Consider the following 18656-nt stretch of genomic DNA (forward strand, 5'->3'; position numbering starts at 1 on the left):
CTCCACTCTACAACACCAGTCTCCTATTTCCCTGTGCAAAAACTCTCACAAATTCATCCATATCCAAGTTACTCGTTATGGACCTCTCATGGGCTAAGATGACCAAATTTATCTTTCGCTTGTGTAACATGGTGCGACGATAAGGGGTTAGGACCCGTGACAATGTGGACAAGGAACGCTCACACGATGCTGAAGACACGCCAATTACCAGGGCTGTTACATACAATTTATGCAACTCATTAAAAGCTTCCTTGTACTCCTGTAGGTGTTTACAGACAGTGGATAGGTCTGTTTCATTTGGACATTTCTTGAGCAACATCTGTTTTGCCACAAGAATTTCATTTTTTAGATCATCTGCCACAGTGCCAGCCACCGCAGACAGAGGATGCAACCCGGTTGAATCTAGAAATGTGCTGTATTTGGGTGCAAGACTAGATATGGCTCTCATCAGGTCAACATTCTTCTGAGAAAATCTATTCTCCATTTCTGAAATGGCCCTGTCAAGGATGTTGAGCAGAGATCTTTTCAGAGACTGAGAGGAGGAAATGGTTGGATCGTCCGAGTCTGTATGGCCCACAGTTGAGAGCACAATGCTTTGACCAAGACATTTGCTCATTGTCCTCCTCTTTGGAGGGGGTGCATCATCCCCAGCAGCTGTCTGAGATGACTCTCCCCAATCCTCATCTTCACGGAGGCTTTTTAAGGACTCCAATGCTGCACCAACAACCTCAGAAGCACTGCACAAATCCACAGACTGAGACTGTAGAATTGCATTTGCTGGTTTAAAGACACCAAGGACCAGCACTAGAAACTTTCCAGTCTCAAAGAAGTGATGCCTCGAAATTTGACACAGCAGGCCCGATGCCTCGGTGCACAGGTCAACAGCAGCACTATCATCCTCTGTCATCTCAGATAGGATACTGTCTTGATTGTCAACAATGCACCTTGTCACCTCATAGTGGCTTGTCCATCGGATTTCAAGCAGCCTTTTAAGGTTAGGTGCATTATATTCCTGAGACACATAGTGGTGCTGAAAAAACTTGTACAATGAACTAGAGAGGTTAAAAAATCTCTTTGCACATGGTTCACTCTGTATGGCATGCACAACCACTAAGTGCAGTTGATGATTGTAGCAGTGGATGTATGGGATATGCCTAGCAATCTTGTTTTGCAGCAGAGCTTGTACACCACCTCTTATCCCACTCATCACAGAAGCTCCATCATAACACTGGATAAGTATGTTGTCAGCACTGTAGCCAGCATCAGAAAGGTGTGTCAGTATTTCAGACGTGATGTACTCTGCATCAAGTTGATGCAAGTCAATCAACCCAATAAGATGCTCCTCTGGCATGGAATTGCTAAGAAATCTAATCATCACAGACATATTTTCCACATTGCACCTGTCCCTGGTCCCATCACTTTTGAGGCAAAACCCTGCAGAATCAGCATTTTCATATTTTTTCCTGACCTCTGCAAGCACCATGTCTGCCAGTGTTTGGATCATTTCATTCTGGATATCTTTAGATGTGTGTTTTGCATTCTTTGGGATACCCTTAGCAATGCTTGCTAGCTTCTCATCCTTCTCTAATGTATACTCCATGAGTTTCAGAAAAAGCCCTGAAGCAACATCATCACCACCTGCATCATGTCTCAAAGTTTCTGCAGTCCCACGGAGCCCCAACTCATTCACACAGAGAAACTTAATAGTACTGCCCACACTCTTGACATAATAATGATTTTTTTCAAGTTGGGTTTTACCAACCAACAGAGAGTCAACAGTACCCCCTGTAGCCTCTCTGCTTTTGTGCTGAGTCCAGGTGGTGGAAGAGTGCACATGGTCGTGGCTGGACACATGCCTCTGTAGCCCCTTGTCTCGTTCGAGTGCTGCTTTCCAATTGTTAAAACCAGTAAGAGTAAAAACAAAATTCCTCTCCTTAGCAGAGCTACCATATTTCTGACAGGGGAAACAGAAGCATGCGTCCCGCACAACAGAGTACTCCAGCTATGGTCGTGAGCGGTACCAGGCAGGATTGAATGACCTGAATGTTGCACCAAATGCACGCTTTGGGTAGCTACCCAGTATTGGTTGGGATGGTGCAGTGACATTTAAGTCGCTAGGTAGCTGAGCAAGGGGCTTTAAGGCAGCACATGTTGAGGGAGGAGGAACAGGCGAAGCAGTGCTTGCTGATGGTACAGGTGCATTTATGCTAGCTACTGCCTCTGATGCGCTAGTACTAGCAGCAGCATTACTGCTACTGCTTTCAGTACATGCTGTCATGATTCGTCCCCGGTCACGTCCATGTTGTCATTGTTTTGTCCGTCTGTCTGTGTGCTCATGTCCGTGGATCATGTCAGGGTGCTTCTGTCATGTCTCGTCCCCAGTTTTGCTAGGTTGCTATGGTTTCTGTTCGCGTCGCCCCTCCCTTCCTGTGTCACCTCAATCAATGTAACCGCGTTCACCTGCCTCGTGTTTTGTGTTTTGTATTTAAGTCCTGTCTGCCCCTCGTTCACTGCCGGATCATTGCTTGTCAGTTGTTGCGTGTGTTGTTGTCGTCAGGTCCTGTTGTTTTCTTGTCTTACGTCCTGGACAGTCAGTGTAGTCATTGTTGTGTTAATGTCATGATGTCTTTTTGTTTCACGTCCTTTTTCAGTCATTCTTATTTTGTCAGTGAGTTAGGTTAGTGTACCAAGTATGTATTTTGAGTTCTTCCAATAAACCCTGGTCCAAGCTGCACATGGTCGCCCTGCTCCATTTCCCACTCCCTCCGAAGCCTGACACATGCAAGAGGAGCAACACTTGCTTTAAATGCTCCGAAAAAAGGATGCATCTCGTAGCATTAAGTCTCTCTTTGTGAGCAGCTGAATGGTGGAGTGCAAAGTGAAGCTTTGAGAAAAACATCTTCTTTATTTATGTACTAAATTCTTTTTTTTAAATTATTTCCCTGAGCAGTTTGAAACAAAACTGTGCAGAGGGACGGGGCTACACGTAGGGGTCCGCCAGACACCGCTCATGTGTCCTCAGTCTGTTAGATGCAGTGTACAGATGTGCTTGTGACTTGAGAAACGCTCCCAGTGGGTAAAAAAACAGCAGACTATTTCCCGTTTGACTGCACAAATATATATATATGAATGTTATATTAACAATTATTTGAGTTGCTGTTAATCATTAGTTATATCACGGGTCGCTACGACCAGTTTAGTGGAGTTTTTACTGCTTCTTCCAACTCCTACCGCGCTGACTGTAACTTGACACTCTCTGGCTGCGTCTTGCCTCATTTGCATACTCACAGTGATTGGATGTTTACGGAGGGGCGCGGACTCCTGACAGCAGGCTGTGTGAGGGAGGACACACACTGCACCGACATGAGAGAGGAGAGGGGCTGATTAACGTGTGTTTCTATCAGCGGATTTTTCACTTCTAAAAGTTTGATTAGAGGGGGCCGGACATCTGTTTGAGGGGGCGTTGCCCCCTCTTGCCCCTGCGTAGAGCCGGCCCTGGGCCACCTTCGTGATCGTGGACCGAGAGTGCGCACGCACTGCGAGCGCTGCGCCGATAGGGTGCGCCAGGGGTGCGCCGAAATGGCGCACGCGCGCTGCGCCGAGAGGGCGCAGCTCCGACAGGGCACAAGCACTGGGCCGAAAGTGCGCTGCGCCGGGAGGGCTCCGGGCCGAAAGGGTGCCGCACCGAAAAGACAACACGCCGCGCCGAGAGGGCGCAGTGTCCCGCCACGCCGAGAGGGCGCTGCGCTGCGTCGAGAGGGTGCTGCGCCGAGTGGGCACGCGTGCTGCGCCGAGAGGGCACGCACATTACGCCGAGTGGGTGGGCTGAGGGTGTGCCGCGCCAAGAAGGCGCCACGCCGAGAGGGCACTGCGCCAAGAGGCCCCTGCGCCGAGAGGGCGCTGGAACGAGAGGGCGCGCGCGCTGCAAGCGCTGCGCCGGGAGTGCACTCGGAGGGTGCACCGAAATGGCGCGGGCGCACCACGCTGACAGGGCGCTGCGGCGACAGGGTGCGCCTGCTGCGCCAAGAGGGTACACACGCAGCGCCGAGAGGGCACGCACGCAGCGCCGAGAGGGCACGCACGCTGCGCCGAGAGTGCACTGCGCCCAGAGGGCGCGCGGGCGCGCTGCGTCGTGAGGGCATCGCGCCAAGAGGGCGCCGCACCAAGAAGGCGCCACGCCGAGAGATCGCCGGGTCTCACCGCGCCGAATTTTGGAAAGTACATCAGGACTTTAAAAATATTTTCTAAATTTCAGCGACGTCACAATAATGCGGCGGGTTCGATGCAGTTGCGTGGTCGGCGGGGCACTACAGTTGCGCGTTCGGTTGCGCGCTGCAGTTGCGCGATTGGACAAAAATGGCCAACAAATAAAACTCCTGCGCAGGGAGGTATGCTGAAAATTCAGAAAATAACTCCAAACTTTTGGAATATTTGCTAAGTTTTAACGACGGCGATGTAACCATAATGCATCGGGCGCGCTGCGATTGCGCGGTCGGACAGAAATGCCGACAAATCATGCGCTCCCATTTCAATGTAAGCTCCAATTTTGGAATATTTTCTACTTGCGCAGCCTTTGACACTGTGAACCATTCCATCCTCCACCAAAGGCTGCGCCAACTAGGTGTTGAGGGCACTGCACTCGATTGGCTCACCTCCTACCTCACCAACAGAAACCAGTTCATCTCTCTCTCCGGTCACACATCCATCCTCTCCCCAGTTACACAAGGGGTCCCCCAAGGCTCAGTTCTTGCCCCCCTCCTATTCATCTGTTACCTCTTTCCCCTTGGTACTGTCATCCGCAAACTCAATCTGGACTTCCACTGCTACGCTGATGACAGCCAGATCTATATACGTACGACACCAACCCGTAACCCTTCCCTCACCCATTTTGAAACCTGCATCTCTACAATAAAAGCATGGCTGACCCACAACTTTCTCAAACTCAACAGTGACAAAACAGAGCTCCTCCTCATAGGCACTGAATCCTCCCTTAACAAAACTGGATCCATCACACTCACCATTGACTCCTCAAACATCACTCCCTCCCCTCTGGCACGCAATCTTGGCGTTATTTTTGATCCCACACTGTCCTTTCAACCTCATGTTAGCTCAGTTGTCAAGACCTCCTACTTCCACCTCCGACGCATCGCTAAAATCCGGCACTGCCTTTCGCTCCCTGCCGCTGAATCTCTCATCCACGCCTTCATCTCATCCCGGCTTGACTACTGCAACTCGCTTCTCACTGGAATAACTGCTCACTCACTCCATAGACTTCAACTAGTCCAAAACTCTGCTGCCCGCCTCCTTACCCACACCCGGTCCCGTGAACACATCACTCCTATTATCCACTCTCTTCACTGGCTCCCCATGAAGGAGCGTATCATCTTCAAGCTCCCACTTACCTATCCGACCTCCTTGTCCCCTACTGCCCCAACCGTCCCCTCCGATCCTCCAACACTTCACGTCTGACAGTCCCAAAATCCAAACTCAAATCCTTCTGTGACAGAGCCTTCTCCTGCACATCACCCCGACTCTGGAACTCTCTCCCCCAGTCTGTCTGTGACTCACCCACACTCCCCATATTTAAGTCCCGTCTAAAAACTTACCTCTTCTCCCAAGCTCATGACCTCCCCTACCCATAACTGGTTTCCTCTTCTTAAGTTTATCCGATTGTTTGCTCCCCGTCACCTCCCCTCATGTATGTCTCTGCCTTGTTCCCTGTAAGCGTCTTTGGGTTTTTGAAAAGCGCTATACAAATTCAATGAATTATTATTATTATTATTATTATTATTATTATTATTATTATTATTATTATTATTATTACTTGCGACATTGAGCATCCGGCGCACTGCGGTTGCGCAATATGATCAAATTAAGTTCCCTGCGCACTGAGGTCCACTTAAATTATCTTTAATTAACGAGTCTGTTAGTCCTCCAAATTCACACGTCTTACTTCTGTTCCATAGCTCTGTTACATATTGATCGATTGTCTCTCCTGTCTTCTGAGCATATGTAAAAAAACCTGTGCCTCTCAAATGTCACACTTCTCTTCGGTATGCAGTAAGCTTCAAAATATTCCATTATCTTATCTAGCTTCATATTATCTCCATCAGCGAAGGTAAAGATACTAGAAACTTCCAGTGCGTCCTCACCCACCACGTGTAAAAAAACACCGCAGCTTGCTTTTTGTCACTTGCCTCGTCCCATTGCTGATAAGTACAAAGCAAAGCGCTGCTTAAATCCCCTCCAATTCTCAGCCATGTTCCCAGTAAGCTGAAGGGCAGGCAGTGTATGTAAGCCGTCCAATGTTGTCGTCGCTCTTTTTCACACAGCGGGTTAGCAACACAACGTCCACTGCTAAGCTGATGCGTCGCTATCGTTAGCTCGGTGGCTAGTAATTAGCTTGCCTGGTGACTCGCCCTTGTAGTCAACACTTGCATCCGTCTTTTTCCCCAATACCATCTTCTGACACCATGTGTTGTTTTTTCTTTGTGGGTTTTTAATAAGCAAACCGTATATTGAGGAAGAAGAACTTTGACTTTCTTTCGACGCGCTTCATCACATACAGTCTACAGCCCGGGACATTTTACGTCTCTCTCCTCATCTTCATTTCTCCATCTTCCAAGCCCCCTCTGCTGTCCGGAGGTACATGTTACATTCACATAAACAATGATAGGCAGATCTGCGTTTGCTCATATCATTACAGGCGCTGCGCCGAGAGGGTGCTGCGCCGAGGACGCTGGGCCAAGAGGGCACTGCGCCGAGAAGGATCGCGCACTGCAAGCGCTGCTGCGAGAGGGCGCGCCGAGGGTGAGCCGAGAGGGCGCGCACGCACTCGGCCGAGAGGGTGCGGTGTTGAACAGGTCTCCAACAGAAGCTCATCCAGCTTGCGGTGCCTGCCTCCACCTGTCAGTGGATCACCAGCTTCCTGACCAACAGGAGACAGCGTGTGAGGCTGGGGGGCATCATATCTGACTCCCGGACCACCAATACTGGAGCCCCTCAGGGGTGCGTCCTCTCCCCACTGCTCTTCTCTCTACACCAACGATTTCTCCTCAGGTGACTCTCCTGTGAAGCTCCTGAAGTATGCAGACGACACCACTCTCATCGGACTGATCCAGGACGATGATGAGACTGCGTACAGACAGGAGGTGGAGCGGCTGGTCCACTGGTGCAGCCAAAACCACCTGGAGCTGAACCCGCTCAAGACCGTGGAGATGACAGTGGACTTCAGGCGAGACCCTTCACCACTTTTACCCCTCACTATCCGCAGTAATACTATTCTCTCCACAGACACCTTCAAGTTCCTGGGAACCATAATCTCTCGGGACCTGAAATGGACCGGCCACATAGACTCTGTCCGGAAGAAGGCCCAGCAGAGGCTGTACTTCCTGAGACAGCTCAAGAAGTTCAACCTGCCGCGAGAGCTTCTGAAGACCTTCTACACTGCCATCATCCAGTCTGTCCTCTGCACCTCCATCACTGTCTGGTTTGGATCGGCCTCCAAACAAGACAAGCACAGACTGCAACGGACAATCAGGACTGCAGAAAGGACATTTACACCTCCCATCTCACCCGCAAGGCGACCACGATTGTGAGTGATGTGAGTCACCCCGCTCACTCTTTGTTCGAGCTTCTGCCCTCTGGGAAGAGGTACAGAAGCCTGCGCTCCCGCACCACCAGACTCTCAAACAGCTTCATACTCCAGGCTGTTAGGATCCTGAACTCGCTCCCCCGTTCTGCGTAGCGTCCTGTACTTTTACTGTCTGTACTGTCTGTATGCACACTGGCTCTTATTTGTTGTGTTATCTGTTTATTTATTATTTATTATTACTCTTATTATTTATTGGTTGTGCCTTTTTGTTTATGATGTTTTTTACTTTTGCGCTATGCTTGCTCGCTCCGTTTTTCTCCTCTTATTTATTGTGTTATCTGTTTATTTATTATTTATTCATCACTCTTACTATTGATTGTTTGAATTTTTGCCTTCTTGTTTTTATATTGTGTCGCGTACTCGTATGTCTATCGTGGTATGTGTCTCGTCACCGTGGGATGGAGAAAAACGTAATTTCGGTCTCTTTGTGTGTTGTGACATGTGGAGAGATTGACAATAAAGCTGACTTTGACTTTTTGACTTATGTATTCATTGATTGTGCCTTCTCATTTTTACTTTTTGTATTGTTTACTTGAATGTGTAATATGTCTTGTCACCGTGGGACAGTAGGAAACGTAACTTCAATCTCTTTGTATGCCTTGACATGTGAAGAAATTAACAATAAAGCAGACTTTGACTTTGACTTTGAAAAAAAAAGTGTGCAGAATTACTAGGCAAGTGCGCATTTTGACCGTATGGTCATTTTTATGCATATTTTCCAACTCCATGCTCTAAGCTTGAATGTGTACTCAATACAAGCATATCAAGTGAAGGGGTATTTGTGTTATGAGGGATGGTGAGGCCTCAGCAGATAAACACACTATATTTGGGAAGTGCGCTATCCGCGCGTCACGGCAAAAGCCATAGCCAATCACCTGTTATCCAATTTACTCACTGCGTGCTCGTTTTATTTCTTCAGATTTAGGAAAAGTCTCAGACACTGAAGCAGAAATTAGACTTACACAGGTTGGTTGAGTTCCATCACAATTCTTGTTAAGAAAGCTCTGTTTTCAGGAAAGTACAATACAGTGCTGGGCCTTTCGTGCGACCATGCTCAAGAGCAGAAAGTCTCCATTCAGAAAAGGCAACGTTCAAGGTTCTTTGGTCAGCTTATATTCAGTTGCACATGCCGGTGTGGGCCGGGTTTGATGGGTGATGAGTCTTTGGGGTGGGGCAAGTTCGCAGTAGAGTTTGATTCCATGGGAGTGGGTGCTGATTATGGGCGATTCGATGTGTGTGGGGGCTGTTGTTTTCCTTTCCGTCTTTCAGCCTTGACGATCATCTTTGGCCGGGTTCTTGGCTGTCTCCCTCTGGCACCTGCTGGTTTTATCTCCAAGTGACCTTCCTGTAAACATTCTCCTCCATTCTTGCACATACACTGTCGCATCTCTTCCATTCATCCTTCTTTCAATTTTGTCATTTTGTACGGAATTATGTGAGCTTTTGGCTGTGACATCATCAGTTTATTAATGTTCCCTGACTATGCAAAGTTTGTACTCATAGGGGTGTGCAATTACATGTCACTCGTTTGTGTATGTTCTTCTGTGTGGGTTTTAGTTTGTAAAGACTTTTAGCTTGTATTTTCTTATTCTTTTATTTTCGTGGATAAAAGCTTTCCAAACGCCAGAAGTTCCAAATAGCAGAGGATGGTTTCGATCCATCGACCTCTGGGTTATGGGCCCAGCACGCTCCCGCTGCGCCACTCTGCTGCTCAGCACTAGTCATTCATGATGTCCTCTAATGGGCAAATAAGCATTCGGTTCCAACTCGCAACTGGATTCTGATTGTCACTCATATTGTTTCGCCTCGGTTGTGCTCAGGCTTCATTACATTATAAACAAAGGTCAGTAGGGCAGCACTAACCTGGATGCTGGTGGACAAACTATTTATCCTCCAATTTCAAGCTTTAAATAGAATTATTTTTTAACAAAACTATGGGGGTCTGCAATTACATGTCACTTGTTTGTGTATGTTCTTTAGTGTGGTTTTTAGTTTGTAAAGCTTTTAGCTTGTATTTTTGTATTGTTTTATTTTTGCAGATAAAAGCTTTCCAAAAACCACATGTTTCAAATAGCAGAGGATGGTTTTGATCCATCGACCTCTGGGTTATGGGCCCAGCACGCTTCCGCTGCGCTACTCTGCTGCTCAGCCCTAGTAATTCATGATGTCCTCTAATCGGCAAACGAGCATTTGGTTCCAATTCACAACTAGATTCTGATTGTCACTCATATTGTTTCGCCTCAGTTGTGTTCAGGCTTCATTACATTATGAACAAAGCTCAGTAGGGCAGCACTAACCTGGATGCTGGTGGACAAACAATTTATCCTCCAATTTCACGCTTTAAATAAAATTATTTTTTAACAAAACTATGGGGGTGTGCAATTACATGTCACTCGTTTGTGTATGTTCTCCTGTGTGGGTTTTAGTTTGTAAAGACTTTTAGCTTGTATTTTTGTATTCTTTTATTTTCGCAGATAAAAGCTTTCCAAACAACACAAGTTCCAAAATAGCAGAGAATGGTTTCGATCCATCGACCTCTGGGTTATGGGCCCAGCACGCTCCCGCTGCGCCACTCTGCTGCTCGGCACTAGTCATTCATGATGTCCTCTAATCGGCAAACGAGCATTCGGTTCCAACTCGCAACTGGATTCTGATTGTCACTCATATTGTTTCGCCTCAGTTGTGTTCAGGCTTCATTACATTATGAACAAAGCTCAGTAGGGCAGCACTAACCTGGATGCTGGTGGACAAACAATTTATCCTCCAATTTCACGCTTTAAATAGAATGATTTTTAACAAAACTATGGGGGTGTGCAGTTACATGTCACTTGTTTGTGTATGTTTTTTTGTGTGGTTTTTAGTTTGTAAAGACTTTTAGATTGTATTTTTTATTGTTTTATTTTAGCAAATGCACTGATCGGTTGGCACTTTTGAATTTTGTTGCACGTGGCAATATCTATTCTAATTGTCAACTAAATTCAATGTAGAAAACGTAGGTGATCGGTAGTATAGCAGAGCGGTCTAAAATGCTGGGTTAAGGCTCTAGTCTCTCTTGAGGTGTCAGGTCAAAACCCACAACTGCCCCTTTGGCATCAGGCCCGCTCTATTCTAATGGTCTCACTCTTGTCAGTGTAGTTGTTAGGTATGATAACTTTGGAAAGTGCTTTGCGAAATATCAATCTATGCCTTTCATGTTTGTCTGGACTACCCATTTAATAGTTACCTACACTGTGCATTTTGATAGCGACTGCTGAAATGAGGTATATACGTATATGCCTCGTGAACTATATGCATAACTGCGGGTGAAGAAGAGTGAACAAATAAGTGAGCAGACAAATTTTGCCAATATACCAATGCCCAGAAGAGTAGCACTCTGTGCCGTACTGTACCTGTCGGTGAGAATGGGTAGGCAGGGAAGCCTGTAAGCGAGTCCGTCACTCGGATACTCCATCACTTCTGGGCCTTTTGGCTAAGATCAAGTGTAGTATCTGTTCTTATCAGTTTAATATCTGATATGTCCCCTTTGAGGGACTTCATATTAAATTGCTTTTTGGAACAGGGAGATGGGATTCAGTGCTTGCTCTGCCCACTCTGTGCATCAACCCAGTAATTCAGTATATCAGGGACTGGTGCACCTTCCTATGTTGGTCAATTGAAATGCAAATTCAATACAACGCAGCTAGGACCATTCGGATGCTCTTTGACTCATGAGCACTGCTCAATTTTTCATGGCGGGCTTGGGAGAACAAAACAAGGCGTTCAGTTCAGCCAGACGGACATTTGGCTGACAAACATCTGCTCTTCTGCTCACGAGTTCCAGTGAGTCAAACCCATGTTGCGACCATCACCAGAGGCTTGTCGCATTAGCTTATTCAGCGGTTGTATGCTCCACCGTTGCGCCTGTGACCTCTTATGCCCAGTGCGTAGTACACACGCGCACACACGCACACACACACACACACACACACAAACACACAAACACACACATTTTTAATCCACTAGTACCATCACTCACATCATTCGCTAGTTTACAAATGGCACCGTCATGTAACAGAGAGGATGTAAAATAATCTGTCGTGTGCCCAGGCATAAGACCTAACCTGGCAGGAGTGACACTGTGATCACGAAGGTGGCTCACCCAGGATGAAATGTGCCCATTGCACTGACGGTCACATTGACCCCTGCGTATTCTCCAAATGCGGGAATCTCGACTGCGTAATTTTTGAGAGTGGGGAACTGCGTCCGCGCTCTCCCTGATTTGATTGTTAAATATTGAGAGTCCTGAACCAAGTGAGACACAAACGCTTGCAAATCTTGTTTCAGGGCCCAAGCAGGCACTTGGCATCTGCATCTTAAATTGAAGTTGAGGATTCTAGGTAGTGTGGCCGAGCGGTTTAAAGCTCTGAATTAAGGCTCCAGTCTCTCATGAGGAGACCGGTGAAAGAAGGCACACATATTCCATGTGAAACGTAATTGACGAGGCGTCAACTTCTATGTGCAACGATCGAGTCACAGTGAGTCACAGAGAGACAGTCTGAACGCCACAATAAACAGTAACACTTGAAAGAAGTTTGGAGGCTGATTAACAATAGGAAACAATGAGCTCCAGATAGCAGAAAATGCTATCAATCAATCTCTGGGCCATGCAACAGCAACAGCAGCCCTATTACTCCATGCCAACCCGTGAGAATAAATACCCCCTCGCATTTTCAAATTACTAGCCATCAACTGTTTCTAGCCAATGGTGATTCCTTGCGATTCGGAAGTAGCCTCGCCCAGGGAGTAATTCAGTGTTGAACCACCACTGGTGCCCAGAAAAACTACACAACGCCATGTCTGTGTTTTGTAGCGGATTTCAGATGCAGAAGATGGTTAAGAGAAAATGGCTCAAAACCATCAGGTTTGCTGAAGTCATTTTGTATCTACAGTCAGCGGGCGACCATGACGACCATGGCTTCATAGGATAATAAAAACTATTATAATATATTATATTTATGACAAAGTCCTTAAAGCAGGATTCTTGAGTCTACCATGGACTTGTGACTGGTATTAAAAACTGTACACTTCAGACTGTCTTTAATTGGTGTTCCCACTCTGTGGCAAATATGGAGTGGGTGTTTACTTCCTTTACTTAAAATTTTGCGCAGCAACAAACGGTTCCCTGGTTACAACGTATTTGGCGGTCTGCACCTCTAATAGAGCAATGAAACACCTAAAAGCATTGCATTCATGAATTTATTTGTGGACATTTTCTCCAACAGCTAAATGTTATTGGTGTGAGAGTGAACAAAAGTTGGTTTTATTGTTTCTTTCCTCCTGTAAGACACGAGTCCCAAAACAGCGGCTCTAATTGCTCAGCAGGTAAGTCACTCACTCTCTGGCCCTCTTGAACTCTGCTAAGTCTACAACAGGTCATACTGCCACGTACGCCAACGTGGTGGGTACGCGTGCATTGAGCAAGCGTGGACAAAGGTGTAATTTCCCTTCCTGATTTGTTCTCCGCCAAACACACAAATCAAGCGGGACGCCATGCCACCAAAAAAGAACACGGCACAGATGGAGGAGATTGATGATATTAAAAGAGCGATGGATATGCTAACGGAAGAAGTTTCTGTTGTTAGACAACAGCAGAAAACCATCATGAGCCTGGTAGAAGAAATAAAAGCCTTGAGACTACAAATCATTGGATTAACTTGCAGGAGAATCAGGTGGCCGATCTGGAGCAATACACCAGAATGAACAACATCATTATCACCGGCTTTGAAACATAATCCCGTTCATATGCACGAGCAGTGGAACCAAAAGGAGCCCAGTGAGGAGGACGCGACATTTGTTGAACTCCAGGTGATCGACTTTCTCAGCTCAGAAGGAATTGAGTTAGACAGTCACACAGCCAGGGCAACTAAGGAGTGGCTCCGTAGGGTTAGGGTAGGTTTCTGCACCAAATATTAAGTTCTGTTTTTCTTATGTATGCTCCCTCCTACTCCTTTACGAGCATTCTTTGTTGTGAATTTTCTTTTCAGTTTTTTTTTTTTTTTTAGGCTGGGTCCTCCAGGACCAGTTTGAGTGCTGGTTCTTCCTCAGGTAGCCTCCATGGACAGTATAAACGGTGTCAAATTTGGACAGGGGGAAACAAATTAATAGGCTACGTCCTTCAATGCCGAATACTAATACGCATACCAATACCACGAGTCCGGTGGGCGTGTCGAGCAATGTCAAGTGCATTACTCTAGTACTATTTCCAATCTGCACGTTTACCTTGCACAGCCCCCCAAATAATTTTTGCAAAGGTAATTCATAAACCAAAGACGTGCCTACTACCTCACTTGGATATTTGTTCTCGTTCAAGTTTACCGGACTACATTCCTCCTTTTTCACCTTGACACCTGCAATGCACATATCAAAAGCCTATTTTTGTCACAGAAAGTGAAACTAGATATTTAAAATGCATTGGACCATACAAATAGCTTCGCCCAAGAAAATCCAGTTTAGCCTTTTTGGCGTCAGCATATCAGCATTCGCATATCAGAGGATACTTTTGTTTCTGTTTTTGAGTAGCCTGTTATTTATTTAACATTACTTCCTTGTGGTGAGTCTACTCTGAATACATTTGTATTTAACACACCACCACTTTCAGTTCTTAGAAATTACAAAACTAAGAGTAGTAGTCATAAATTAATATGAAACCTAAACACTTCAAGAGACAATAATAATGTATGTACAGCAGTCTAATACCCACTGTAAAGTTTTAATAAAATTTCAGTTTCCCCATTTCACCACACAATAAATCAGGTGTGTCAGCAATAAAGAAGAGTATAAAGTGTAAAATAGTTCTGTTTTTTAGATGCTCCTTGGTTTTCTAAAGGTTGTCAAGTGGCATGGTGGTACAAGATGGTGTAAAATTGGGTATCGAATTTGGCCCAGGCACATTGGCTATCCCAAAACATGTAGTAGTTCGAAAATTTCCCCAGGACATCGTGTTAAAGCTTGACATAGGGTGACTTGATGGAAACTAACAAATCTAATAAATTAAATTGTTAGCAATTGGGAGAACACGACCTGTTCAAACACGTAGCAACGCACAATTTCGGAATATGAGTTTGCTATGCCATCATTTTAAGATATAACACCTTGAGCAATATCAATATATATGTTTAAGTTAGAATAGTCCATTATTATGGTTAAGTATGATTATGTGTTAAGATTGATCTTTACTAGACAAGATATATGTTATTAATGTTGCAATGTTTTGTCCAACCTGTACTTAACATTTGTGTTCCATCCATACCTGGATGTATTAAATTGAGAGGAGACAACAAGGGCTAATAGTAAAAGAACGAGCAAAACAGGAAACAGCTGCATCATCGGATTAACTTGCTGTAGAACCAGGTAGCCGATATGGAGCAATAGACCAGAATGAACGACATCCTTATCACCGGCTTTGAAACATAACCCCGTTCATATGCACGAGCAGTGGAACCAAGAGGAGCCGAGTGAGGAGGACGCGACATCTGTTGAACTCCAGGTGATTGACTTTCTCAGCTCAAAAGGAATTGAGTTGGACAGTCACACTCCCAGGGCAACTAAGGAGTGGCTCCGTAGGAAACATCTCAAGGTCCTGGAGTGGCCTAGCCAGTCTCCAGAACTGAATCCAATAGAGAATCATTGGAGGGAGTTTAAAGTCCGTGTGGCCCAGCGAGAGCCCCAAAACCTGAAGGCTCTGGAGGAGATCTGTATGGAGGAGTGGGCCAAAATCCCTGCTGCAGTGTGTACAAACCTGGTCAAGAACTACAGGAAACGTCTGATCTCTGTAATTGCAAACTAAAGTTTCTGCACCAAATATTAAGTTCTGTTTTTCTGATGTATGCTTCCTCCTACTCCTTTACAAGCATTCTTTGTTGTGAATTTTCTTTTCAGTTTTTTTTTTTTTTTTTAGGCTGGGTCCTCCAGGACCAGTTTGAGTGCTGGTTCTTCCTCAGGTAGCCTCCATGGACAATATAAACTGTGTCAAATTTGGACAGGGGGAAACAAATTAATAGGCTACGTCCTTCAATGCCGAATACTAATACGAATACCAATACCTCGAGTCCGGTGGGCGTGTCGAGCAATGTCAAGTGCATTACTCTAGTACTATTTCCAATCTGCACGTTTACCTTGCACAGCCCCCCAAATAATTTTTGCAAAGGTAATTCATAAACCAAAGACGTGCCTACTACCTCACTTGGATATTTGTTCTCATTCAAGGTTACCGGACTACATTCCTCCTTTTTCACCTTGACACCTGCGATGCACATATCAGAAGCCTATTTTTGTCACAGAAAGTGACACTAGATATTTAAAATGCATTGGACCATACAAATAGCTTCGCCCAAGAAAATCCAGTTTAGCCTTTTTGGCGTCAGCATATCAGCATTCGCATATCAGATGATACTTTTGTTTCTGTTTTTGAGTAGCCTGTTATTTATTTAACATTACTTCCTTGTGGTGAGTCTACTCTGAATACATTTGTATTTAACACACCACCACTTTCAGTTCAAAGAAATTACAAAACTAAGAGTAGTAGTCATAAATTAATATGAAACCTAAACACTGCAAGAGACACTAATAATGTATGTACAGCAGTCTAATACCCACTGTAAAGTTTTAATGAAATTTCAGTTTCCCCATTTCACCACACAATAAATCAGGTGTGTCAGCAATAAAGAAGAGTATAAAGTGTAAAATAGTTCTGTTTTTTAGATGCTCCTTAGTTTTCTAAAGGTTGTCAAGTGGCATGGTGGTACAAGATGGTGTAAAATTGGGTATCGAATTTGGCCCAGACACATTGGCTATCCCATAGTTCGAACATTTCACCAGGACATGGTGTTAAAGCTTGACATAGGGTGACTTGATGGAAACTAACAAATCTAATAAATTAAATCGTTAGCAATTGGTAGAACACGACCTGTTCAAACACGTAGCAACGCACAATTTCGGAATATGAGTTTGCTATGCCATAATTTTAAGATGTAACACCTTGAGCAATATCAATATATATGTTTAAGTTAGAATAGCCCATTATTATAGTTAAGTATGATTATGTGTTAAGATTGATCTTTACTAGACAAGATATATGTTATCAATGTTGCAATGTTTTGTCCAACCTGTACTTAACATTGGTGTTCCATCCATACCTGGATGTATTAAATTGAGAGGAGACAACAAGGGCTAATAGTGAAAGAACGAGCAAAACAGGACCGAAACAAAATTTAGACTTACGCAGGTTGGTTGAGTTCAATCACAATTCTTGTTAAGAAAGCTCTGTCAGGAAAGTACAATACAGCGCTGGGCCTTTCGTGCGACCATGCTCAAGAGCAGAAAGTCTCCATTCAGAAAAGGCAACGTTCAAGGTTCTTTGGTCATCTTATATTCAGTTGCACATGCCAGTGTGGGCCGAGTTTGATGGGTGATGAGTCGCAGGAGAGTTTGATTCCATGGGAGTGGGTGCTGGATCGGTGAGAGCTGGTTCCGTGGGGGTGGGTGCTGATTATGGGCAATTCGGTGTGTGTGGGCTGTTGTTTTCCATCCCGTCTTTCGGCCTTGGCGATCACCTTTGGCTGGGTTCTTGGTTGTTTTCCTCGCACACCGCCCATTTATCATTCTTTCAATTTTGTCATTTTGTACGGAATTATGTGAACTTTTGGTTGTGACATCATCAATTTGTTAATGTTCCCTGACTATGCGAAGTTCTTACTCACCACTTACCATGCATCCGGCCCACGGGGCTGTTTAATCCGGCCCGCCAAACCTGCATAAGTTGTATTATTGAACTTTTTTTTGGGTCATTTTCCCTGCAATTAGTATGTTTCCCCAATACTAGATGGGGAAGCGCCCGCCCGCGCATTTACTCCCGGAAGCCGTGTCAGAAAGCTCGGTGCACACTCACAAGTGCGTGTACGTATTAAGTAGTACGGACCCGGCGCACTCCGTGCTCTATTTCCATCAGTGCCGAATTTCGAGTGTGGGCTGTGACGCCAGCATTCTCGTAATTCGCGCGCTGAGCTTTCAGATACAGTTTTACGCTAATGCCATCCACAAACCTTCCCCTGGAATCCTTCCATTAAAATGAGTGGCCCGAGGAAAAGAAAGGTGGACACAGTGCCGAGTGTTTAAAAAAATAAGAGAGGACAATTTGGCCCAACCTGCGTGTGTGAGCAGACGTTCAGCCACATGAACGTCAACAAAGCCCGTCACAGCTCTAGGTTAACGGACCGACACCTTGGCTCTATCCTAAGAATTACCACAACAAATTTTACTCCAGACCATGATGCACTAGCAATAAAGGGAGACCAACATTACTATTTCTTTATTACTTTATTTAGAAGTAATATTCTTTCACTGATTCTTCAAGATGATGTATCTGGTCAGAATGTTTGCAGTTTGAGGTGATTTCGCCTCATTAGATAAACATATATGGTGAAGTTTGCTGACGACACGACTCTGGTGGGTCTCATCACCAAAGGAGACGAGACTCAATACAGGTTGGAGGTTGACCTTCTGACCACGTGGTGCAGGGACAACAACCTCCTGCTGAACATCGACAAGACCAAGGAGATTGTTGTTTACTTCCGGAAGGGTTACACCCAACACCTGCCGCTGACCATCGACGGTGCTGTGGTGGAGAGAGTGAGCAGCGCCAGGTTCCTGGGGGTGCACATCAGTGAGGATCTCTCCTGGTCCACCAACACCGCATCACTGGCGAAGAAGGCCCAGCGTCGCCTGTACTTCCTGCGGAAACTCAGGCGGGCGAGCGCTCCTCCGGCCGTCATGACTACATTTTACCGTGGCACCATTGAGAGTAGAGATGCACCGATCCGATATCTGGATCGGATATCGGCCCAGATATCAACAAAATAGATGGATCGGGTATCGGAAAATGCAGCCGATCTGCGAGCCGATATTTTCCTTAATCTATTAGGACGTGGGCTACGTCATACGTCAGCAGCACGTGTGCCGCACGCCA

The 18656-nt window shown here is 45.6% G+C and overlaps 2 non-coding genes across 2 annotated transcripts; both read left to right on the top strand.

The window, feature by feature from the left end:
• Nucleotides 1-11103: 11103 nt before the first annotated feature.
• On the top strand, nt 11104-11294 carry LOC133153338 (U2 spliceosomal RNA). The gene has a single exon (XR_009714310.1). It is a non-coding gene; the product is annotated as a U2 spliceosomal RNA (small nuclear RNA).
• A 452-nt stretch (nt 11295-11746) lies between these two features.
• On the top strand, nt 11747-11911 carry LOC133153336 (U1 spliceosomal RNA). The gene has a single exon (XR_009714309.1). It is a non-coding gene; the product is annotated as a U1 spliceosomal RNA (small nuclear RNA).
• Nucleotides 11912-18656: the final 6745 nt, after the last annotated feature.

The sequence above is a fragment of the Syngnathus typhle genome, linkage group LG4, assembly GCF_033458585.1.
Source record: "Syngnathus typhle isolate RoL2023-S1 ecotype Sweden linkage group LG4, RoL_Styp_1.0, whole genome shotgun sequence".
NCBI classification, from domain to species: Eukaryota; Metazoa; Chordata; class Actinopteri; order Syngnathiformes; family Syngnathidae; genus Syngnathus; species Syngnathus typhle.